Source organism: Mustela erminea, chromosome 2 (assembly GCF_009829155.1).
Source record: "Mustela erminea isolate mMusErm1 chromosome 2, mMusErm1.Pri, whole genome shotgun sequence".
Taxonomy (NCBI): domain Eukaryota; kingdom Metazoa; phylum Chordata; class Mammalia; order Carnivora; family Mustelidae; genus Mustela; species Mustela erminea.
In genome coordinates this window covers 70,047,351-70,072,271 of record NC_045615.1, presented here as the reverse complement: position 1 = coordinate 70,072,271, position 24,921 = coordinate 70,047,351, and the positions used below count along the sequence as shown (strand labels likewise).

Here is a 24,921-nt window from a genome sequence, read left to right as displayed (position 1 = left end):
AAGGGTAACAGAGATGAGGGGGTGATGCATGGTAATATGGCAGATGGCACAAGCTTTGAAGGAGGATGTTTTATAGGTAAATGAGGGAGAATTCATATGTATTTATATTTGGGCAGTGATAAGCATGTACTGAATTATTTTGTATTCTAATATTTTCACTTATTCTGTAAACATTTTTTCATGTTCATACATCATCCTCCTTATTGTAATTTTAGTTTTAGTGTAGCATCTCATTGTATTATTGCATCATAATAATGTATTATTGTAAAGGTGGTCATTTAGGTTGTTTTCTATACTTCTGCTATTAGAGATAATGCTTCATTAAATAGGTCCAATTATATAGCTTTGAATTTCTTAATTTAATTCAGATGCTTCCTAAGTTTAGTAATTTTGCAGCTTTCAAACATCATAAAATGAAAATTCCTAAAGAGGAATTTTTAAGTAATCTTAGATTCCTTTTGTGAATCTAATAGTCCTATTTTTATCCAACAAATGATACTCTAAGCATAGTATACGTCAAGTCAAAGAATCAAGGATGGTGGTGAGAGTAAAGGGCACAGAGAAAAAGTCATGTCAGAGTAAGGAATTGGAATGTTTTACTTTCAGAGAATCAGGGGTGATGTTTTTCTTTCTTTTAAATTTTTTTTTAATTTAAATTCAGCTTAATGAACATATATGGATATTATTTGTTTTAGAGGTAGAATTCATTGATTCATGAGTTGCATGTAACACCTAGTGCTCATTACTTCAAGTGCCCTTCTTAATGCCCATCACCCAGTTACCCCATCCTCCACCCATCTCCCCTCAGGCAACCCTCAGTTTGTTTCCTAGAGTTAAGATTCTCTTGTGGTTTGACTCCCTCTCTGTGTTCATCTTATTTTCTTTTTCCTTTCTTTCCCCTATGTTCATCAGTATTGTTTCTTAAGTTTCACATATGAATGGAATCGTATGGTGTTTGTCCTTCTCTGACTGACTTAGCATAATACCTTTGAATTCCACCCACATCATTGCAAATGGCAAGATTTCATTCTTTTTGATGGCTGAGTAATATTCCATTGTAGGTGGGTGTATGTATGTGTGTATATATATGCATATATATACATATATATGTATTAGTAATAATATATCTTAATATAATATAATAATATATTCTCTTTCTCTCTCTCTCTCACACCTCTTCTTTATGCATTCTTCTGTTGATGGACCTCTGAGCTCTTTTGGCTACTGTGGGCTTTACTGCTATAAACATTGGGGTACATGTGCCCCTTCAAACCACTATGTTTGTATCCTTTGGATAAATACCTAGTAGTGCAATAGCTGGGTCATAGGGTATCTCTGTTTTTAACTTCTGAGGATTCCCCATACTGTTTTCCAGAGTGGCTTCACCAATTTGCATTCCTACTAACAGTGTAAGAGTGTAGGTGTGATGTTTTCCTTAAGAAGGTGAGAATTCATTTATGTGTGAAAATCTTCCTATTTTCCTTTTTTTAAAATCTTCCTATTTTATATTAATCTATTCCAATTTGGTTGCCAGGCAGTAAATTAGTTTCAATATAAAGAATGGAAATTTGTAAATGGAAAGTAGATATTTAATAGACCCAAGTGGGAGTTAGTTATCTGCAAGAGAAGTCTCTGTATCATAGATTCACTAAAGAATTTTTAAATTCTAGGATAGCTTCCTTTTACACTACCACAATCTATAATATTTTTTATTAAATTCTTTTCCTCCCTTTTCCCCCAAGGAAAAATTTATTTAAGCAAACTACAAACTACACATCTTGATATTGATTATATTTGGGGGATATATGATACTATGCTGAATTTGCTTATTGTGATCTTTATGTAGTGAAGAGTTGAGTACAGGTATACTCCAGACTTGAATAATGAGGTTAAATAGACAAGCTCTGAGTGGGCATCTAAATTAGAATTCGTCGGGCGCCTGGGTGGCTCAGTGGGTTAAGCCGCTGCCTTCCGCTCAGGTCATGATCTCGGGGTCCTGGGATCAAGTCCCGCGTCGGGCTCTCTGCTCGGCAGGGAGCCTGCTTCCTCCTCTCTCTCTCTGCCTGCCTCTCTGCCTACTTGTGATCTCTCTCTGTCGAATAAATAAATAAAATCTTAAAAAAAAAAAAAAAAGAATTCTTCTACCACCTCTTCTTCCATCGTTTTCAAGAAGTACCTCCTAGAGGTACCTTCTCTTTCCCCAATATTAAAGATACACAGAATAGCACCATCCATCAGTCTATCCATCAAGCAACCCATCTAAGAGTTGAAAATACAAGACATTGAAACATCCTAGGGTTTCCTTTTTAGGGTCTCAAAATGGTATAGAATGTCCAATACCCTCTTTTCTCTGGGGCTGGAGGCAGGGGGAGGGGAAGAATACACAAGAAAAACCAGAGTGAGGTTTCTATGAGAGGCAAAGTGAAGAAATCTGTCAGTGAAAGAAAACCCACACATTATACTTTAGACACTCAGATCCAGGGTATCCGAGGATGCTTTATGTTTTGACATCATGCTAAATCTGATTTGTATTATACTAACTTAACATTTACATTTCTGGCCAGGATGAATTGGTCTCAATAATGATCTCTATGAATATTATGTGTAAGAATATTTTTTTTTAAATTATTTTTTTTTATTTCCAGCATAACAGTATTCATTATTTTTGCACCACACCCCGTGCTCCATGCAATCCGTGCCCTCTATAATACCCACCACCTGGTACCTCAACCTCCCACCCCCCGTCCCTTCAAAACCCTCAGATTGTTTTTCAGAGTCCATAGTCTCTCATGGTTCACCTCCCCTTCCAATTTCCCCCAACTCACTTCTCCACTCTAAGTCCCCATGTCCTCCATGCTATTTGTTATGCTCCACAAATAAGTGAAACCATATGATAATTGACGCTCTCTGCTTGACTTATTTCACTCAGCATACTCTCTTCCAGTCCCGTCCATGTTGCTACAAAAGTTGGGTATTCATCCTTTCTGATGGAGGCATAATACTCTATCCCCAGGGGTACAGGTCTGTGAATCACCAGGTTTACACACTTCACAGCACTCACCAAAGCACATACCCTCCCCAATGTCCATAATCCTACCCCCTTCTCCCAAACCCCCTCCCCCCAGCAACCCTCAGTTTGTTTTGTGAGATTAAAAGTCACTTATGGTTTGTCTCCCTCCCAATCCCATCTTGTTTCATTTATTCTTCTCCTACCCACTTAAGCCCCCATGTTGCATCACCACTTCCTCATATCAGGGAGATCATATGATAGTTGTCTTTCTCTGCTTGACTTATTTCGCTAAGCATGATACGCTCTAGTTCCATCCATGTTGTCGCAAATGGCAAGATTTCATTTCTTTTGATGGCTGCATAGTATTCCATTGTGTATATATACCACATCTTCTTGATCCATTCATCTGTTGATGGACATCTAGGTTCTTTCCATAGTTTGGCTATTGTGGACATTGCTGCTATAAACATTCGGGTGCATGTGCCCCTTTGGATCACTACGTTTGTATCCTTAGGGTAAATACCCAATAGTGCAATTGCTGGGTCATAGGGCAGTTCTATTTTCAACACTTTGAGGAACCTCCATGCTGTTTTCCAGAGTGGCTGCACCAGCTTGCATTCCCACCAACAGTGTAGGAGGGTTCCCCTTTCTCCGCATCCTCGCCAGCATCTGTCATTTCCTGACTTGTTTATTTTAGCCATTCTGACTGGTGTGAGGTGATATCTCATTGTGGTTTTGATTTGTATTTCCCTGATGCCAAGTGATATGGAGCACTTTTTCATGTGTTTGTTGGCCATCTGGATGTCTTCTTTACAGAAATGTCTGTTCATGTCCTCTGCCCATTTCTTGATTGGATTATTTGTTCTTTGGGTGTTGAGTTTGCTAAGTTCTTTATAGATTCTGGACACTAGTCCTTTATCTGATATGTCGTTGGCAAATATCTTCTCCCATTCTGTCAGTTGTCTTTTGATTTTGTTAACTGTTTCCTTTGCTGTGCAAAAGCTTTTGATCTTGATGAAATCCCAATAGTTCATTTTTGCCCTTGCTTCTCTTGCCTTTTGCGTTGTTCCTAGGAAGATGTTGCTGCGGCAGAGGTCAAAGAGGTTGCTGCCTGTGTTCTCCTCAAGGATTTTGATGGATTCCTTTCGCACATTGAGGTCCTTCATCCATTTTGAGTCTATTTTTGTGTGTGGTGTAAGGAAATGGTCCAATTTCATTTTTCTGCATGTGGCTGTCCAATTTTCCCAGCACCATTTATTGAAGAGGCTGTCTTTTTGCCATTGGACATTCTTTCCTGCTTTGTCGAAGATTAGTTGACTATAGAGTTGAGGGTCTATTTCTGGGCTCTCTATTCTGTTCCATTGATCTATGTGTCTGTTTTTGTGCCAGTACCATGCTGTCTTGATGACGACAGCTTTGTAATAGAGCTTGAAGTCCGGAATTGTGATGCCACCAACGTTGGCTTTCTTTTTCAATATCCCTTTGGCTATTCGAGGTCTTTTCTGGTTCCATATAAATTTTAGCATTATTTGTTCCATTTCTTTGAAAAAGATGGATGGTACTTTGATAGGAATTGCATTAAATGTGTAGATTGCTTTAGGTAGCATAGACATTTTCACAATATTTATTCTTCCAATCCAGGAGCATGGAACATTTTTCCATTTCTTTGTGTCTTCCTCAGTTTCTTTCATGAATACTTTATAGTTTTCTGAGTATAGATTCTGTGTCTCTTTGGTTAGGTTTATTCCTAGGTATCTTATGGTTTTGGGTGCAATTGTAAATGGGATTGACTCCTTAATTTCTCTTTCTTCTGTCTTGCTGTTGGTGTAGAGAAATGCAACTGATTTCTGTGCATTGATTTTATATCCTGACACTTTACTGAATTCCTGTATAAGTTCTAGCAGTTTTGGAGTGGAGTCTTTTGGGTTTTCCACATATAGTATCATATCATCTGCGAAGAGTGATAATTTGACTTCTTCTTTGCCGATTTGGATGCCTTTAATTTCCTTTTGTTGTCTGATTGCTGAGGCTAGGACCTCTAGTACTATGTTGAATAGCAGTGGTGATAATGGACATCCCTGCCGTGTTCCTGACCTTAGCGGAAAAGCTTTCAGTTTTTCTCCATTGAGAATGATATTTGCGGATGGGTTTTTCATAGATGGCTTTGATGATATTGAGGTATGTGCCCTCTATCCCTACACTTTGAAGAGTTTTGATCAGGAAGGGATGCTGTACTTTGTCAAATGCTTTTTCAGCATCTATTGAGAGTATCATATGGTTCTTGTTCTTTCTTTTATTGATGTGTTGTATCACATTGACTGATTTGCGGATGTTGAACCAACCTTGCAGCCCTGGAATAAATCCCACTTGGTCGTGGTGAATAATCTTTTAATGTACTGTTGAATCCTATTGGCTAGTATTTTGTTGAGTATTTTCGCATCTGTGTTCATCAAGGATATCGGTCTATAGCTCTCTTTTTGGTGGGATCCTTGTCTGGTTTTGGGATCAAGGTGATGCTGGCCTCATAAAATGAGTTTGGAAGTTTTCCTTCCATTTCTATTTTTTGGAACAGTTTCAGGAGAATAGGAATTAGTTCTTCTTTAAATGTTTGGTAGAATTCCCCCGGGAAGCCAGTCTGGCCCTGGGCTTTTGTTTGTTTGGAGATTTTTAATGACTGTTTCAATCTCCTTACTGGTTATGGGTCTGTTCAGGCTTTCTATTTCTTCCTGGTTCAGTTGTGGTAGTTTATATGTTTCTAGGAATGCATCCATTTCTTCCAGATTGTCAAATTTATTGGCGTAGAGTTGCTCATAGTATGTTCTTATAATAGTTTGTATTTCTTTGGTGTTAGTTGTGATCTCTCCTCTTTCATTCATGATTTTATTTATTTGGGTCCTTTCTCTTTTCTTTTTGATAAGTCGGGCCAGGGGTTTATCAATTTTATTAATTCTTTCAAAGAACCAGCTCCTAGTTTCGTTGATTTGTTCTATTGTTTTTTTGGTTTCTATTTCATTGATTTCTGCTCTGATCTTTATGATTTCTCTCCTCCTGCTGGGCTTAGGGTTTCTTTCTTGTTCTTTCTCCAGCTCCTTTAGGTGTAGGGTTAGGTTGTGTAACTGAGACCTTTCTTGTTTCTTGAGAAAGGCTTGTACCGCTATATATTTTCCTCTCAGGACTGCCTTTGTTGTGTCCCACAGATTTTGAACCGTTGTATTTTCATTATCATTTGTTTCCATGATTTTTTTCAATTCTTCTTTAATTTCCCGGTTGACCCATTCATTCTTTAGAAGGATGCTGTTTAGTCTCCATGTATTTGGGTTCTTTCCAAACTTCCTTTTGTGGTTGAGTTCTAGCTTTAGAGCATTGTGGTCTGAAAATATGCAGGGAATGATCCCAATCTTTTGATACCGGTTGAGTCCTGATTTAGGACCGAGGATGTGATCTATTCTGGAGAATGTTCCATGTGCACTAGAGAAGAATGTGTATTCTGTTGCTTTGGGATGAAATATTCTGAATATATCTGTGATGTCCATCTGGTCCAGTGTGTCGTTTAAGGCCTTTATTTCCTTGCTGATCTTTTGCTTGGATGATCTGTCCATTTCAGTGAGGGGAGTGTTAAAGTCCCCTACTATTATTGTATTATTGTTGATGTGTTTCTTTGATTTTGTTATTAATTGGTTTATATAGTTGGCTGCTCCCACGTTGGGGGCATAGATATTTAAAATTGTTAAATCTTCTTGTTGGACAGACCCTTTGAGTATGATATAGTGTCCTTCCTCATCTCTTATTATAGTCTTTGGCTTAAAATCTAATTGATCTGATATAAGGATTGCCACTCCTGCTTTCTTCTGATGTCCATTAGCATGGTAAATTCTTTTCCACCCCCTCACTTTAAATCTGGAGGTGTCTTCGGGCTTAAAATGAGTTTCTTGGAGGCAACATATAGATGGGTTTTGTTTTTTATCCATTCTGATACCCTGTGTCTTTTGACAGGGGCATTTAGCCCATTAACATTCAGGGTAACTATTGAGAGATATGAATTTAGTGCCATTGTATTGCCTGTAAGGTGACTGTTACTGTATATGGTCTCTGTTCCTTTCTGATCTACCACTTTTAGGCTCTCTCTTTGCTTAGAGGACCCCTTTAATATTTCCTGTAGAGCTGGTTTGGTGTTTGCAAATTCTTTCAGTTTTTGTTTGTCCTGGAAGCTTTTAATCTCTCCTTCTATTTTCAATGATAGCCTAGCTGGATATAGTATTCTTGGCTGCATGTTTTTCTCGTTTAGTGCTCTGAAAATATCATGCCAGCTCTTTCTGGCCTGCCAGGTCTCTGTGGATAAGTCAGCTGCCAATCTAATATTTTTACCATTGTATGTTACAGACTTCTTTTCCCGGGCTGCTTTCAGGATTTTCTCTTTGTCACTGAGACTTGTAAATTTTACTATTAGGTGACGGGGTGTGGGCCTATTCTTATTGATTTTGAGGGGCGTTCTCTGAACCTCCTGAATTTTGATGCTCGTTCCCTTTGCCATAGTGGGGAAATTCTCCCCAATAATTCTCTCCAGTATACCTTCTGCTCCCCTCTCTCTTTCTTCTTCTTCTGGAATCCCAATTATTCTAATGTTGTTTCGTCTTATGGTGTCACTTATCTCTCGAATTCTCCCCTCGTGGTCCAGTAGCTGTTTGTCCCTCTTTTGCTCAGCTTCTTTATTCTCTGTCATTTGGTCTTCTATATCACTAATTCTTTCTTCTGCCTCATTTATCCTAGCAGTGAGAGCCTCCATTTTTGATTGCACCTCATTAATAGCTTTTTTGATTTCAACTTGGTTAGATTTTAGTTCTTTTATTTCTCCAGAAAGGGCTTTTATATCTCTCGAGAGGGTTTCTCTAATATCTTCCATGCCTTTTTCGAGCCCAGGCTAGAACCTTGAGAATTGTCATTCTGAACTCTAGATCTGACATATTACCAATGTCTGTATTGATTAGGTCCCTAGCCTTCGGTACTGCCTCTTGTTCCTTTTTTTTGTGTTGAATTTTTCTAGTCTTGTCATTTTGTCCAGATAAGAGTATATGAAGGGGCAAGTAAAATACTAAAAGGGTGGCAACAACCCCAGGAAAAAATGCTTTAACCAAATTAGAAGAGATCCAAAATCGTGAGGGGGGAGAAAGGGGATAAAAAGAGGTTCAAAAAGGAAGAAAGAAAAAAAAAAGAAAAAAGAAAAAAAAAAAAAAGAAAAGAAAGAAGAAAGAAAGAATTTAAAAAAAAAAAAGGAAAACACCTAAGAAAAATGTAAAAAAGAAAAAAATATATATATTAGATAAACTAGTAAAAAATCGTTAAAAAAGAAAAAGGTAACAGTTAAAAAAAAAAAATTTTACCCGAAGGCGAGGGAAAAAATACCAAAAAATGAAAAAGAAAAAAATTAAATTAACTGCAAGACTAAAAAAAAATCACAGGGAAAAAGCCATGAGTTCCGTGCTTGGCTTTCTCCTCCTCTGGAATTCTGCTGCTCTCCTTGGTATTGAAACCGCACTTCTTGGTAGGTGAACTTGGTCTCGGCTGGATTTCTTGTTGATCTTCTGGGGGAGGGGCCTGTTGTAGTGATTCTCAAGTGTCTTTGCCCCAGGCGGAATTAACACCGCCCTTACCCGGGGCCGGGGTGAGTAATCCGCTCGGGTTGGCTTTCAGGAGCTTTTGTTCCCTGAGCGCTTTCCGTAGAGTTCCGGAGGACGGGAATACAAATGGCGGCCTCCTGGTCTCCGGCCCGGAGGAGCCGAGAGCCCAGGGCCGCACTCCTCAGTGCGCCCTCAGAGAACAGCGCCCAGTTACTCCTGTCTGCCTGACCTCCAGCCGCGCTCTGAGCTCACCGAGCCTGCGACCAGTTCAAGGTCACACCGAGCTGTGAGCTTACTGTCGGCTCTGTCTCTGTAGCCGGCTTTCCCGTTCCAATACCCGCAAGGTCTGCGACACTCAGACACCCCCGATCCTTCTGTGACCCTGCGGGACCTGAGGCCACGCTGAACCCACGTGGGCTTCGCCCCGGTTTAGCCTCTGGAGCAATGTCCCTCAGCGGAATAGACTTTTAAAAGTCCTGATTTTGTGCGCGGTTGCTCCGCCGCTTGCCGGGAGCCGGCCCCTCCCCCCGGGGTCTATCTTCCCGTCGCTTTGGATTCACTTCTCCGCCGGTCCTACCTTTCAGAAAGTGGTTGTTTTTCTGTTTCCAGAATTGCTGTTCTTCTTCTCTTCGATCTGCCGATGGATTTTCAGGTGTTTGCAATCTTTAGATAAGCTATCTAGCTGATCTCCGGCTAGCTGAAGCAGTCTCAGCCTGCTGCTTCTCCGCCATCTTGACTCCTCCTCCAAGAATATTTTTTAATTTTGAAATCCACATTCTAAAGATCATATTAACTTATCACCAAATAGTGCTAAAACTACTACTAACTGTGAATTAGGAGTTTGTAGCTCTGTAGGAATGAATGAAATTAAGCTTTATATTCCTGATAACCTAATTGTCTATGGAAAAATATTTCCATTAAACCAAGTGACTAAACCAAGCTTCAGTACATTAAGCACTTAAGAGAGTGACTTTCACGTAATAGGCAGCAAATAAATACTTTTTGATTCAGTAAATGGTTATTAAATTCAAGTACATTATATCTTCCTGAGCTGTTGTGATTTTTTTAAAAATGCAGGTAATCTAAGATTTTTGTAGTTAGCAATTAAGTATAAATTTGTTATTCCTTCTTTTGCTTGTTAGCCTGAATAAGAAACATAGGTACATACGTGAGGAATTTTGATAATTTAGATTATTTGATAAGGTATCTCACACCCCTTTTAGAAGGTAGCATAAGTAACACACAAATACATGAATAAATGAATAATTTTTAAATTGATAATAATTTGAGTGATCTCAGTCTAAGTGTGTCTTTCTATTCTAGATAGGCAGTATGCTTAGAAAATGAGTATAAGATTCAAAATAAGTACTTAACACTGTAATTTGCATGTAGCATGCTGATGTAAGGTTCTTAGCTATTTCTAAATGGAACGCTGGCAGAACGAGGCAAAGTAGGGTTTATTACCTTTTATTTAAAATAAAATATAGCGTTCTTTCCTTAGAAAAATATTCTGTAATTCAGAAATATGGCTGTTCATTAAGAGGTACAAACTTCCAGTTATAAAATAAATAAATCAAGTGGATATAATGTACAGCACAGGGAATATAATTAATAATATTGTAATAACTTTGTATGGTGACAGATGGTAACGAGACTTATTGTGGGGATCATTTTGTAATGTATAAAAATATTGAGTCACCATGATGTACACCTGAAACTAATAGGATATTGTATGTTAATTGTAATACTTCAATTAAAAAAATGGCTCTTTAGACCAGCCAATTAATTTGAATTACTGCAGCTTTACTGTGATGCTATTTTTTTAATTTTGAAATTCACTGAACATTTTATAGCCAATAAAAAGTAAGATTAAATTACACAGTAAATGGTGCTGTATTTTTTCACACCAAGTAAGTGGGTATGTTTGCAAGTGTAAGCATACACTTGTGCAATAAACTATTCATTACTATTCTAGCGACCCAACTAAAGGTGCAAGCAAAACAAGAAATCTGTTATTCGAGAACAAGTGTACTACATTGGCAGTAGGATACTCAGGCTGAAGGTTGGAGAAGAACCTGTGAGCATAAATGTTAAACCTAGAAACAAGTACTAAATTACTTGTTTATTGTTGACTAAATCAAAAGTCTGGGAATAAAGCCAGGAATAATTCTTGGTATTTTTTAATGAACTTACTGTCCTAGGCATCCCTTCAAGAAGCATTGTTTCTATAACCCTGTAGAAAAATTAATCCAACATTATCTCTCTGAAAAACCACTAGTGTTTGGTTGTTTTGTTTTGGGTTGTTTTTTTTTTTTAAATCCTCATTGGATGATTCTTTATTCAGATATTTGGGGAAATGTTGTGATACCAGAAATTAACTTACCAGTGTGAAAGCATAATCACATAATCCCATACCAAAAAGAATCTTGGTAGAAAGTGAAACATTGATAACATTTGGGAGAATGTAGCTTCTGGAATTTCTAATAGTGGTAAGGTATTCCATGAGTACCTGTTGTGAAGAATGGAAGGAAGCAATATTGGAACCAAATAAGAAGAGAATGAGATTCCCACTTCTGTCCTTTTGTTCCCTTTCTCTCTCCTTTCTCCATTTAGACCCCAAGGCTGCTTGGGCATTCCTGTCCCACTCTTCTTTCTGGTTAACTTCCTCATTTATGTGTGTTCCTCCTCAACACCTCATCTGTGAAGTTTCTCTGACCCCCAGAAGGAATTTATAATTCTTTCCTCTCTTTTCTTTTATTATTTGCAAATTTTTTTATTTCTTCCTATCTTCTTGGCAAGTCTTTATAGATTGTAATTTCCTGAATCCAGATAACAGTGGTCTGGAAGCCTCTGTGAAGCCTAGAAAATGGGACAGGTAGCAGGAATTCATCGTAAACTGCAGTAAGTGACAAGATGTGAAAGGACTCCTGGCCTTATTGGCATTGGGCATCATAAAATGCTCCACTGTGCATGTTACTTACTGCTTCTTCATTAGCGAGCTCTTACAGAGTCTACATATGTTCTTGTATTTGTGCTAATTTTTCTTCCTTCTATCTCACCAAAATGATGAGTGTTGGGTGAAACTCTTCCTCTGTGAATGAGAAGATCCCCCGTTCATTAGGATTTGCCATGTCTTAAGGATCCTTGCTTTATATTCATACATATGCTTTTGTTAAAGTGTATTTCACAGAAACCTAATTTTGATTTAGGTTTCTGCTTTTTCGATAAGACCATATAATAGATTTTATATCCTTATATTTGTGTGTGTGTGTGTGTATCTATATCCTTATATTTGTTAGTATGGACAAACCTCATATATACTAGAGTCATAGCTCAATATTTGTGGAATTAGTGTATAAATGACACTGATGTATAAGCTACAAGCTTAATTCTCCATGAAGTTACTTGTGTTACCAGAATGAAAACCATGAGAACAAATGTGTCTCTAACTGGAGAACTTAGTAGGGGAACTTCTGTTTTCCTCCTGGTTATCAAAACAATAAGCACCATTTAATAGCTCGCAGCCGCAGTAGCTTGAGCGCTTCCTTTGTAAACAGCTAGACACTTACTGTGATCAACAATAACAGTATGTCCTCTGCAGCAGAGACTCTGTTGCTCTCCTGAGTATTTAAGACTGATAAATGCTAGTGTCTCCTCTTGTCTGTCATCTTAGAAAACTCTAATGTTCCAGAACCTGGAAAACCTGATGTCTTGGGGGATGTATTGTCAAATTACTAGGTTGACTCATCTGTCACCTTTGTTCCAGGATTCTTTCTGGAGTACTGTTTGTCAGAAATACGTGAAAGTCTTAGCTTTGGGTATAAATTCACTGATCATTTATACAGACTTTGCTGCTTTTATAACCTGATCTAAACATTTTGTGGCTAAATATGGGCTCATTTCTCTGATGACTAAAGCCAACTTTTAGATGAATTACTAAGAAACAAAAAGTGTTTCAGCCAAATTAACTTGTGAAATTTTAGCTGCAGTGTTTTTTTTTTTTGTTTTGCTTTTTGTTTTTTGTTTTTCAGTCAGAGGCAGTTGCCTTGACACTAACAATGAAATCTTATATTCACAGGAAGATTCAGCATAGCCTCAGCAGGACTCCAAGGCTATTCAGCAATCAGTAAAAATATTAATGATGTGTTGTTTATAAGGTGATGATGATCACTTAGTAACATTCATCAGAGGGCTAATGGCAGATTTTTAAAAAGTGATTATAATTTTTCTCTGAGGATCACATAGGCATGATAAAATATGAGCAAAAATTGTGGTAATACAAGAGATTTTTAAGGTGGCGATGATTTTAATATGCAGATAAATTAAAAATAATCATGTCCATATTGCTTGAAACTCAAGTCTAGTGAATGATAAGAGATAGCACAGGTTTCAAAATTTTAGTTTAGCTTTTATGTAGCAGTACTTCTGGTAGATTTACTGAATTCCAGTTGTGTAGTTCATAAGTTATTTCTCTGCAGTACTCAAATTATTTCTAATTAGGTGAAATGTTTTACTCTTTTTAAAGATTTTATTTATTTGACAGACAGAGATCACAACCAGGCAGAGAGGCAGGCAGAGAGAGAGAGGGAGAAGCAGGCTCCCTGCTGGGCTCGATCCCAAGACCCTGGGATCATGACCTGAGACGAAGGCAGAGGCTTTAACTCACTGAGCCACCCAGGCACCCCTGTTCTACTCTTTTTAAAACATATCTTGTAAATATTCTCTTGTATTTCTTTAGAATACCTGTAATATATGTAAATCTTTAAATGGGCATTGCTTTTACTTCTGTTTGAGGGTTTATATATTTTTTATATACATTAAAGCATAGGGTATCCGGTATCTTGTTAAGATGTTTGGTGTATGTTAGAAATTTTCCCTTCATTTCTTAAGTAAGTAGCTATGTTGTTTTACAAGTGAGATCTTATAAATAGATGATATATATATATATATATATATATATGGCATTTGTTTTACATATATATCATATATATGATATATATAATTTATATATAATATATATTATATATAATAATATATAAAATTATATAATATATAATATATTTTATAATTATATAATATATTATATATAAATTATATATATCATATATATGGTGATATAAACATATAAACATTATATATATATATCATACATATATGATGTCATATATATATGATAGCACTGGGTATAAGCATGTAAAAACATCTTTTAAAAATGTGACTAACGGGGCACCCAGATGGCCTCAGTCATTAAGTATCTGCCTTGGGCTCAGGTCACGATCCCAGCTTCCTGGATAGAGCCTTCATGGGCTCCCTGCTCAGCGGGAAGCCTGCTTCTCCCTCTCCCACTCCCCGTTTGTGTTCCCTCTCTCTCTCTGTCTCTCTCTCTGTCAAATAAATAAATAAAAATCTTTAAAAAATAAAAAATAAAAATTTGACTAAGATATGCAATTAATTTATATGGATAATGCAGAAAATTAAGTGGTTATTAAAAGAATGGAATTTTTATGTATTGGTTTATTTACCTTGCAAATCCTCTGAGTATATTAAGTAGTATTTCTCCTTTGGTCTCACATCTTCAACTAAGATTATTTTTTGCCCAGCTGTGGGTCCAGGCTATGACTCTCTTTCAACTAGATCCCTTACTTAAGAGTCTTGTGTATTTGGATATGAACCCAGCTTCGACTATAAGGACTGGAAATGTAAAGAGTAGACCTGATGCTTGGCAGGTGGGCCTCGTGTCTCAACAGACCATTCATCATTATCTACCTGAATGGATTATCAGCTTTTTATTTTATTTTATTTTTTTATATTCAGTTAGCCACTGTTTGGTACATCAATGGTTTTTAATACAGTGTTCCATATCAGCTCACTTTATCTGTGTGTACACATAATATATATACTCACACACACACAGGCACTGTGATATCAGTTGTCATATCTTCTTCAAAAGAGTTGAGTGTATTACTATATTAATTCATCCATCCTCATAATGTGAGTATATGTGATAAGCAGGATTTTGGTGAGACTGGTGCAAAGCTACGTAATTTCAAGTTATCAACTGCCAAAGAGGTAAGCTGCCCCTTAGTTGACCAGCCTCAAGTTGGAAGAGAGAAGTACCATGATAAGACATGAAAGAGGCAAACAATTCTGCTGGTCTCTCAAACATAGCTTGCACAGCACTATATAATTTTAAAATTTCCGTGAGGACTTAGTAAAGGATTCTATAAATGTGTCATACCTCACAGACACCACAGGAATATCGTTTACTGTCACATTTGGTATTTCCAGGACGAGAACACCTTGGTTGTCTCAATGAGTGTGTATTTCAAAGAGGTTCTGGGTTACAATAGTCAATCTTGGTGAGTAGGGGATAGCATGAACTGAATTACTTATGGAACTTTGTCAGATATCAACAGAGCCACAATATGCCTGTTAGGTATTTTCTGTGCCATTAGAGAAAGCTCCTGGTATGGGCACTTTGCTCAGAGAATGGAATAAGGCTGGATTACAGCCCTCCCTTGCCTCCTTGGTTTGTGCCTTTGTGTAAAACACAAATTGCACAACTTTTATCTGGTGGGTGTAAATTGCGAGAAATCCTGTATTCTCTTTTTGCAATTTTTGAATAAGCAAAATACAGCAAAGAAAAATTTTGGCCTGACCTGACCTCATACTGTTAGCTAATATCAAACCAGAATGTTGAGGCCATTTCATTTCTATTTGACCATGCTGCCTAACAATGAAACAAATTACTAATATTCGTAACTGGCTAACATAGGATTGTTTATTAGCTTTCCAGAGTTTGGTATAGATAATTTTCTAAAGTCCTCTGAACCCACAGAGAGAAATAGGAAATAGCAGTATGTAGTCTTCATTAAATTATACCCTTTATTTCTTCATTGTCATCATCTTCATTAGGTATTTTGGTTTGATTTATTTTTTATTGTGGTAAAATACACGTAGCATAAAGTTTGTTCTCTTAGCCATTTTTAATTATAGTTAAGTGTCATTAAGGTACATTTACATTGTTGTGCAACCATCATCACCAGCCATCTACAAAACTCTTCATTTTGCAAAACTGAAACTCTATAGCCATTAAACAATAACTCCTCTCTCCTCTGAGTTCCTGGCAACTATCATTCTACTTTCTGTTTCTACAAATTTGACCACTCTAAGTACCACAGTACAGTATTTATCTTTTTGTGACTGGCTTACTTCACTTAGCATAGTGTCCTCAAGGTTCTTCCATATTGTAGCATATGACAGGATTTCCTTCCTTTTTAAGGCTGAACAATATTTCTTTATCTATAGGTACCACACTTTGCATATCTCTTTATCTCCTAATGAACATTTGGATTGCTTCCATGTTTTAACTGTTGTGAATAATGCTGTTGTGAACTTGGGGGTACAAATATCTCTTCAACAGCCTGCTTTTAGTTCTTTTGGGTATATATCTAAATACAGAATTGGTGGGTTATATGGTAATTCAGTTTTAATTTCTTCAGGAGTTGTTGTAGTGTTTTCCACATCAGCTGTACCATTTTATATTCCCATCAATAGTCACAAAGGTTCCAGTCTCTGTATCTTCACCAACACTTGTCTTCTCTTTTTCTTTCTTTCCTTTCTTTCTTTCTGTCAGTCAGCCATCCTAATGGGTGTAAGTGGGCATCTCACTGTGGTTTTAATTTGCATCAAACTTTTTTTCTTAATGTATAGCTTTACAATTATACCTTTTCCCTCCAGACGCATTCATTTTGTTATGCACATCTTTGTAATACATTGCCTGAGTGTTTAATCAAACAATCCTAGATTAAGGCATCTTGTTAAACCACACACACTCGCGCGTGAGCGCGCACACACACACACACACACACACACACACACACACGCAGATTATATAATAAGCCTAATGGCTGATATTCTCATTTGAGGTTGGTGATATAAACAGAACAAAAAATAACCCATTCATTTCTGCTTTTGCTTTATCCTGTGTGCCCTTAATTGCGGTTAGCAGTGTTGTTTTCATTCATGCTTTTTCTTGGTCATTGAATAGGAAAAACAGGTGATGCAACATGGGGGCTTAAGTGGGTAGGAGAAGAATCAATGAACAAGATGGGATTGGGAGGGAGACAAACCATAAGTGACTCTTAATCTCACAAAACAAACTGAGGGTTGCTGGGGGGAGGGGGTTTGGGAGAAGGGGGTGGGATTATGGACATTGGGGAGGGTATGTGCTTTGGTGAGTGCTGTGAAGTGTGTAAACCTGGTGATTCACAGACCTGTACCCCTGGGGATAAAAATATATGTTTATAAAAAATAAAAAATTAAAAAAAAACAGTTTAAGAATGTGAATTATGATATTTTTCACATGCATTTATGAAAGCTAGGTGGAATGAGAAAGGAATTGTAATGTAGAATTGGCATGAGTTTTAGGATTGAGGGAGGATACAGAAGGTATCAAGTGTAAAAGTAAGGTGAGAGAAAATGAAATCCAGTATGATGCTAAAGGGATAGATTCAGCAATTAGAGATTAGGCAGAAAAACAGGAGTAAAGTAAGTGTTCTTTTGAAGGTTTTTGAACCATGCCATCCTATTCTCTTTCCCACTCTGCTTAGTGAAATAGGTTGGACAGAGCCCATGAATATTCCACCCTGCTTCTACTATCCCAAATTGTGCCTCCCCCAGTAAGTTGCCTCTCTCCTTCTGGCTAGAATCAGTTTTGAATGGAACAGTTCCAATGGCCCGTCTCAGTTTTATCATCTCAATTATGATTCTTTGTCTGACTCCGCAAATCTGTTTACATCAGGATCAATAAGAAACTCTTTGGACCTTCTATTAAAGCAAACTCTCAGCCTTTTTAAATTTCCATAATCCAATTTGGAATTCATTCAGAAAATCATTTTTGAACAACTTCAGATAGTCCACTACTTCAGAGGTGTCATCAAATATTTGGTGTTCAGCTAGAAAATAACTTACATAAGAAACTGATCTTAGGGGGCGCCTGGGTGGCTCAGTGGGTTAAAGCCTCTGCCTTCGGCTCAGGTCATGATCCCAGGGTCCTGGGATCAAGCCCCGCATCAGGCTCTCCGCTCAGCGGGGAGCCTGCTTCGTCCTCTCTCTGCCTGCCTCTCTGCCTACTTGTGATCTCTGTCTGTCAAATAAATAAATAAAATCTTAAAAAAAAAAAAAAGAAACTGATCTTAGGGGTGCCTAGGTGGCTCAGTTGGTGAAGTGCCTGCCTTTAGCTCAGGTCATCATCTTGGGGTACTGGGATTGAGCCACTTGTTGGGTTCCCTGCTCAGTGGAGAGTGGGCTTCTGTCTCTCCCCCTGCTCCTGTCTCGCTCGCTCTCGCTCGCTCTCTTTCTCTGTCTTGTGCTCATGCTCTCTCTCTCTCAAATAAATCTTTTTAAAAAAGAAAAGATAAGAAATCGATCTTAGCTAAATAAGATACTAACAATGGTATTAAGAATGAAACCAGGGTTGTGCTTTGAATCCCTCCATCCCCAATTTGCATCAGCTCCCCCCTATACCTACCACTGTAGCTTTTTGAAAAAAGATTTTATTTATTTGAGAGAGAGGGAGCTTAGGTGGAGAGGAAGAGCAGAGGGAAAGGGAGAAACAGACTCCCCACTGAGCAGGAGGCCTGATGTGAGGCTCAATCCCAGGACCCTGGGATCATGACGGGAGCCAAAGGCAGATGCTTAACCACTGAGCCAACCAGGCATCTTACCACTGTAGCTTTAATGGGACTGCAAGATACAACTGAGTCTGCTCATGTTATGGTTATGCCACTTGATTCATCTTGAAACACTGATCATTGACCATGTACTTTGAAAGTATCCAAATATATGAGAGAGGCATAATGTCAAATGAAGTTAGACATATAGATGTTCTTGTTCTCTGTATTTATGGTGACAAGAAGCATAAGGTCAGTTCTTTAAAAACTGAAATACAGCTAGCTGTCTTCCAAAAATTGTAAAAACACCATGCTTTTATTCCCTTCTCAATCTCTAATCCAAACATATGCTTATAATGAATTCAAATAATTCTGCATTTGTGATCTGACATGATTAGTTTATAGACAAACTCTGTCTTGTGGGAAAGATACTACAAGATCCAGAACTGAGGTAAAGGATTTCTGGGGGGAAACTGCTTGAGAAATCCTTACCATCTTATCAAAATATAATGGTAAGTGATATGATACCAGGAATTAACCAACATTATAGCATTGACATAGGATATTCTCACACATATACCTCTCTTTGAGATATAAAACTCTGGAATCATTCACTTGAAAGCATTTTAATGAGCTTGTCAAAGTCACTATGACTCAGCTCTAGTTATTTTATAGTGAACACACAGGACATTCTTCCTTCCCAGAACTACCATACTAGTAGAGAGACAAACATTAAACAAATGATTACATAAGCAAACACATAATTATAAGGGTGACAGGTGTTATGAAGAGTAACATAGGGTTCTGGGGGATAAGATAATATAAATGAGTGGAGGTCTAAAGATATAAAGTTAAAACCAAATTTTAAGGATAAGAGGGATTTACTCACCAAGTAATAGTAGCAGACAGGTTGGGAATGTCAGGGAAGAAAAATAAGCATGTGAGAAGATCTAGGGATGGGAAGGAGTTTAATGTACTTGAGTAACTGAAGGAAGGCCATTTGTGATTGGAGCAGTAAGTATCAAGGAAGGAGAAGGAGGGTCAGAAGGCAGAAGGCCCATGTCCAGTAGCAAAGGACAGCTATTTAAAGGGCTTCCTGTAGGCATCAGACAAAATATGAAGCATATTTAAAGCTTTTATCTGGAGAACTGATGGCAGAGGGGAAGTTTGGCCAATCAAGAAGCTTTTGGAGAAGTACAGGTGACAGACAGTGACTCCTTGGGCTTGTAACATTGTAGTGAGGATAGAAAGAAGTCTTAATTCAAGATCTATTTCAGAGATAGAATCAGCAGGATTTAGTTAGAGATTGGTAGATAAATAATACAAATGATAGGAAAGCTTTCACCCTCAGATTCTAGCTTACAGGTTAAACCATGAAACTGTGGACAGATGCTTATGGTTTCATTCACCCATTTAATTATGTAATCATTTATTCACTCAGCAGATTTATTAAGGTCCTTCTGTATGTCAAGGACCTGTAAGGATACTGAAAATACAGTGTTCCATTGTAGAAGTCTGCCTAAAGGTCCTTTGCAGCAGTGGTTAGCTTGATTGACCATAGATGTTAAAGCTTGGTGCTGAGAAGACCTAAGTTCTTAATTATATCTTTGTAGATTTTATTCCCTTAGCTCGGAGGTTCTCATCAAGGATGTCTCGGGAGCCCAGAGTGGGGTGACTGTCAATGGTGTAAATAGACACACTCATTGCCACACTGACAAGGTAGCACCATTGACACCTAGTGTGGGGCCTGGTGCTAACAGTCTTGTCATGGAAGGGACCATCCCACATAGCCAAGAAAGGCGGTAACACTCCTGCTGATGAACACTGGTCAGCTTTACTTTGACCACTGACTTAGTCTCCAGCCCTGGCCAGGAGTTTGACTTTAAAAAAGAGATATAAGGGCACCTGGGTGGCTCAATCAGGTGTCTGCCCTCAACTCAGGTCATGATCCTCTCTTCTGCCTGCTGCTCCCTCTGCTTGTGCTCTCACTCTCTTTCTCTCTTTCAAAAAAATAAGTAAATCTTAAAAAAAAAAAAAAGATATAAATGGAATGCCTTTACATCAGTATTCTTTCCAGTCTTTCTGCGTGCTTCTTTGGGCTCTCTAGAGACCCTTGACTTGCTCCTCTGCTCTCCAGATTGTGTCCAGGGGGCTCCTATTAGGGCAGCACAGATGAAAACAAACCCCTTTTCCCTCTGGTGCTATGTGTTCTTGGGAAAAGCCCTTAATTTTCATTACTTGCGTTTTCTTAATTGCAAAACGGAAATAGCACTAGCATCTACCTCATGGGCATGTATTGTAACTATAGAGACTTAGAACAACACATGGCCTTGGCACATAGCACCCAGTGGGTATTTGCTGTTATTGTTCAACCACATAGAAGGCAGTGTGCTGGGCATCATGAAGGTAAGAGCTTAACACATCACCATTGTAGCTTCTGTCTTGGAGGAGATTACTAGTAGACATGCCTATCACCCAAATGCAAGGCAGCATATGATATGTTTTTTGACAAAAATCTGACTGTAGTGATTCTTTGTTAACATGACTCCAGCCAATGTTGAAAGCCCTAACATTCTGGAGATTCTGCTCAGAGCCTTGGATTAAAGGTCTGGTAGCTTCAACTCACTGGGTTTGTTTCTTCAGCTTTATACTTAGTGTTTGGGAGGAATTGCTTCTTTTTCCAGGGGATATTCCTGGCCTTGCTTTGGTGACGTTACCTCCTACCGTGAGTTAGCTAGGCCCTCCTCTTGGTTCCTGTTTTCCAACTTGTCTGTGTCCTGAGATTCCTGGGTTTCCCCCCACCACCTTGGGCAGTTCTAATCACTATATCATTGCTACTACTACTTTCAACCATTTTGATACAAATCATATATAGACTAGGAAGAAAGGAACAATTCATTCTGCTGGATAACACAAAATGAACCAACATCCCTATAAATAATTATGGCAACAAAAGTATTTATCTTTTTGATATGTGAAATCTCATCTTTTCATGATTCTAGGATTATCTTATTTTATTTCCCCTGGAAGCCCTAATATTCTAGGGATTCATAAATGATAATTAATGCTTCAGATATATAATTGATATGCCTCACATCATAGCAGTATTCCAACATTCATTTATTCACTAAGTCTCTACTTAGTTAACAGTTTATTCATGATACTGATTTAATTTGACTTTGTATGAAATTTTACATAGCACACTAAAAATTTTTTTTAAATCTGTAATAACTGCTGCTTAATTTTGTGCTCCATTAAGCAATAATGTTAGTATAGAAGTGTGTTAAAAGTTAGAAAATGTAATAGTTTATCTTCACAGCGGCATGTTCTATTAGAACTCCATTTTTTCCTTCCCAGACATTTATTATACATGTAACAGAAATGATAAAATGGCTTCATTTGCACAAGGATATTTTTAAGTAATGGGAAGAATGAATGTTAGAAAATGAGAAACAGTGCTGTCAGAGATGCTTAACATAAAACTCTGTACACCTTAAATTTCTTTAACAGCTAGGATAGTTCATTGAAAATTACCAGAATGGTAGGCCGCAAGAGTTTTTAATATTCATCTTTAAATACAAACACCTAGAAATAAAACCTGTTGCTATAGAGAGCTAAATTAATGTTTTCTTTTTCCTTTTTAAGTGCACATAAAGTCCAGACTTAGAGTAAATGGACAGCATGAACTTCTGACTTGGTTAATTCATGTAATCATTACTTCAGTACTGCTTAATTGAGCAAATACTATGGGTTAGATGCTGTGGTAGAAAAGGTCAGTAAGTTGTGATTCTAGTGATTTAAGACATGACAGAATATACAGTATACTTAGGGAGCTACTTTAAGCAGCAATTTCATTAATGGCAAGAAGGGTTTTTTTTTGGTTTTTTTTTTTTTTAGCAATGAGCTTTTTATTCAGTATCTGTTAAATACTTTACAAACCACACTTGTGTATAATACAGAATCTCTAGGTACCTATGATCAAAAACAAAGATAAATATGGATATATATCATATTCAACTTAGTCACATTCAAAGAAAGAAATCCCACAAACTATTATTATCATTATAGGGATGATAATGGATTTGTTGGAAGTACATTCTATCTAATATTTAATTATTTTGTATTATAATTTATTTTGGGTACATTATGTGATTGTATTATTATTGTTACTCTAACTGGAGATAAAAACTAACTGAGCTATTAAAAGGAAGTACATGTACCTGTAACTGTGGCTTTCAGAACAAACCCATATGTAGTATTAAATAATTTTAGAGGCACATTTTAAATGTAAAGAATGAAATAATGACTCAAGTCTTTTTTTTTTTTTTAAGATTCTATTTATTTATTTGACAGAGAGATCACAAGTAGGTGGAGAGGCAGGCAGAGAAAGGAGAAAGCAGGCTCCCCGCTGAGCAGAGAGACTGATGCCGGGCTCCATCCCAGGGCCCTGGGATCATGACCCAAGCTGAAGGCAGAGGCTTAACCCACTGAGCCACCCAGGTGTCCCTAAATGTAAAGAATAAAAATAATGGTCTTGTAAATATCCAGAATACCATGAAGAAGAGTCAAAGTTGCATAAACTTTCAGACACATTAAGTTTTTAGTATTGCCTCTTTTCCTTTAGCAAAGGAAAATACAGAAGAAAACAATAACTGGTCATCTCTGGAACATTATTATTTGATGATTTAGAACTTACTAAAGCAAATGAAAATTTTTTTGAAAAGCTATCTTAAGAGTTATTTTGTCTCCCATTCCATAAAGAACATTCACCAAGCTTTATACCTTCACCCAGCACTTTTTCTTTTCTTATTTTTAAAGATTTTATTTATTTACAAATAAATATATTTGACAGAGAAAGAGACACAGCAAGAGAGGGAACACAAGTAGGGAGAGTGGAAGAGGGGGAAGCAGGCTTTCCGCTGAGCAGGGAGCCCAGGGTGGGGCTCAATCCCAGAACCCTAGGACCCTAGGACCATGACCTGAGCCAAAGGCAGATGCTTAACAACTGAGTCACCCAGGAGCCCCCATCTAGTACTTTTTCAAATGCCTTCTAAACTTCTGAGAAGACTGACAGTGTAATTGGAATGGTTACACTGTGTGTGGATTGAGAGCAGGGGCTGTGAAATGGATGGCCCACCTGTGCCGCTTAAGTCCTGGGCAAGTCACTCTCTATACATCCATGTTCTTGTCAGTAAACTGAGTTAGTGGTAAAACTCAGACAATAATTGCAAGGATTTTTGCGTTAATATAATAGTACACTGTGTAGCACATAGTAAGCAAATGTTAACTATCACAAGGTTAAGCTCCAAAGCTGAAATTTCCCTTTAAAATCAAGCCATGTCATAAAAGAGAAAAAAATGGCTGATAAATGCATGGGAAAATGGTTCACTTCACTAAAAATCAAGAAATATTAATATGCAGTAACTTTTCTAACTTTTTTTTAAACTGGAAAAAAACCGGGCACCTTCACAACATGCAACCATTGTGGAAGGCAGTTTGCCCTGTCCTCGTATACATAAATGTCTATTTCTTTATTTCGTATTTTAAATAAAGAAAATGTTCTGACATGAAATGGTGCCCTTGACCTAAAGTGAAATGAAAATACAATTAGCATGATTTCACTTTTGTGAGAAAAATGTGAGAAAAAAATACGTGTTTTTTTTTTTTTTTTTTTTTTGGTTGGTTGGTTTTTGGTGTGTTTGCAAGGGAGCAGTGCGTTTAAAGATACACAGAAAGTTAAAAGGATATGAATAGTTAAAATTAGTTTATTCCGGAAGTAGAGTTGGTGTTGAGAGATAAGGGCTTGGTACACGTCCATATTTTTTTAATTTTGCCAAAAAAATTATGTTAAAAACATGTATTGGGGTGAGGAGGAGCCTAAGCCAGAGAATTACTGGTTGGGGAATTCTAGCCCCAGAACAGCAGAAATGGATCCCAAAGGTAGTTATAGCTACTTAGGTAGAGAGCCTTGAAATCCTTGGTTTGAATGTACTTTATAGAGTAACTAAATCCAGTTGCTGAGTTGTGGGAAAGTCTTCACTTAAAGATGGAGAATAGATGTGGCTTCTTAGTTGGCAAGGGATCAGTGCTGCCTTCTAGGGACATTTCCAAAAGCCCTAGGTCTGTGTTCACTGGCAAATGCATGGAGCATAAAGGAAATCGGGGTGCTTAACAAAGAAAATCTAGGTAGGACTCAGCCCAAAAGTGGTATGTATTTTGAAAGGCCACCTCTAGCCCATAAAGGCGTGTTTATTGCATTTTAAAAAACAAGCCCTTCCAGAGAGATAAAACCTGCAAACATACACTCTGCAGGCTTGATAGTAATCATCTTCTCTTATTGTTCAGAAAATGTTTCTAAATTGTTTCACACACTTCATCAGATCTTAGTTAATATTTAGAGAATTTAAATGAAGAGTTTCATAGAGATTATTTGGTATAAGAGATATCACTGAATATATTTATTTCATACAGAAAATTGTGTCCTCAGGATCTAGCAATAGAAAGACATGTAGAAAAGAGGACATGTTTAGATCAATGTAAATTGTTATGAGAACTGTTAAGTCTTGTAATGTTTTACAACACCTTGTTTTTGGTAATTTTCAAAGTAATCTGAAAACAAAAA

General features: G+C 37.4%; 1 protein-coding gene across 18 annotated transcripts in view; it reads left to right on the top strand.

Moving 5' to 3' along the window:
• Positions 1–24,921, top strand: part of CAMK2D (calcium/calmodulin dependent protein kinase II delta) — a 342,624-nt gene that overhangs the window by 223,195 nt on the left and 94,508 nt on the right. The gene's annotated exons all lie outside the window — the stretch shown is intronic.